Source organism: Montipora foliosa, chromosome 1 (assembly GCF_036669935.1).
Source record: "Montipora foliosa isolate CH-2021 chromosome 1, ASM3666993v2, whole genome shotgun sequence".
Taxonomy (NCBI): Eukaryota; Metazoa; Cnidaria; class Anthozoa; order Scleractinia; family Acroporidae; genus Montipora; species Montipora foliosa.
The window spans coordinates 48,660,607-48,662,650 of record NC_090869.1 but is presented as its reverse complement, the minus strand read 5'-3'; positions in this window follow the sequence as shown (position 1 = coordinate 48,662,650).

Genomic DNA, 2,044 nt, shown 5'->3' with positions numbered 1-2,044 from the left:
TACAATAAGTGTTTATGACGTATTTAACTTTTGAATGAAAGTCATAATTAGGTTTGTCCGTTGGGTTATCATCATCATTTGAAATTGTTGTTGCATTTTCTGCTGTTGTTGCTGTTGATCATTCCACTGTATCTCTCATTGTAACTCCAGCTCACTTCGTCCCATTTCCAACTCTTTCTCATTTTTTTCTTTGCGAAATTGTACGGTTTCCAAACCTGCTGATCTTCGTCTCTTCAAAACTAAATTCTCCTCTGGAACATCATCTGCTTCTTTCACTCTTTTTGATGTCTCCCCTAATGATTCCATTGCCTTCTTCCTCATATAAATGGCTTTTAGTTTATCATCATCTTTTTTATTTGTCTGTTTTCCTCCTGGTAATTAAAACAAGTTATTTTAAGTTGCCATTTGAAAGAAAAGAGATTTACACGAGATCGTATGCATGAAAGGGAACTCAGATTTTACTATCCAGAGGAAGAAATCTCCAACGAAAACAGGACTTTAAATTGAGTCGTTTAAAAAGGTAGACTTGCCGTACCTGCATTATTCGTTTTAAATGTTTACATTTCGGCGATATTTTTAGATTTTTTCAACATACCTTTCATCATTTGCAAAGTGTATTCATTCACTTTTGACATTTAACAGATGATTGTCATCTCACATGACTCTTAATGGGTTTCCTTTGTGTTTACAACTGACTTGAGCATTAACAAAACGAGTGAACGTGATATAAACATGCTTTACTATTGCTTCACAGGATTTTGCTGCCTCCTTCTCTACTTACCCATACACTCCTACACACCCCAGCGGAAAATAGCAAAAAAATATATATCAGCAAAAAATACAATTTCATGTAAGATGGCGTTCCGCTTTGCTCCGTAAATCTGTCAAGTTTTCTTCTTTTTTGTATCCGTGTTTAAGCGTTTGACGTTTTTTTCTTCTTTTTATCAATATGGGGGACGAGCCCCTTATGAAGAAATTGCTTGAAGATGTCCTTGATGCAAAATTATCGCCCTTAAAGGCTAAAATCGATCAGTTATCTGACAAGATGGCGGAATTTCAACAGTTTTTCGACGAAGCAAACAAGAATTATGAAGATACCAACAAACGAATGTCTTCAATGCAAGAACGTTTTGATGCAGAGAATCTTGTTTTAAAGAAAACGGTTCGCCAACCTGAAGTGAATATAAGTGATTTTAGAGTCATTTGCAATGAGCAAGAGCAATATTTGATGTGAGAATGCCTTGAGATTCAGGGCATTCCGCTACCGCCCAAAGATGGTCAGGACATTGAGGATACAAAGAAGATAGTTATCCAAGTTGGAGAGCTAATGGAAGTTCAAATTGAAGCCGAGGATATTTCCATTAGTCATCACTTACCGATAAGCTCCAAGTATAAAGGGAAATGCCACCTTTCAGCCATAATTGTGAAATTTGTGCAATGCAGTACAAAAGAAGCTTATTATCGTAAGAGAAAGGAACTCCATGCCTTCGCCACCAAAGACCTTGGGTTTGAAGAGGAAAATCACATCACTACAAAAGAGAGTTTGACTGAACGAAATAAAGAGCTCTTCGATGCTGCTTTCAAGGTTAAGAAAGACTGTAGTTATGACTTTATCTGGACATCAAATGGGAAAATATTTCTACGGGACAAAAAGGATAGCCCAGCTAAGCTTATGAGAAGTGAAGTTGATCTCAACAAACTCAAACTGAGATAAGTATAGTAATGATTCACCTTCTCTGATTGCTTCAAATGCGTAAATTGCTGTTCTAATCAAGCTGACCTATCTGATACAGTCACTGAGTATAGGAATCTTCCTAATCTTAAGATAGCTTCACCTGTGTCTAGAATTCCTCATCTAACTGATGCTGACATTGATCATATTGCATAGTATGCCTTTTGAATTTGATTTTAATTGTTATTCTATACATGATTTTCACTCTAGTCATGATATCTATGAAAGTTCATTGGACCCAAGGTCCTTCTCTGCTTTACACTGTAATATTAGAAGTATCCAAGGTAACTATGATAATTTTGCTCATATGTT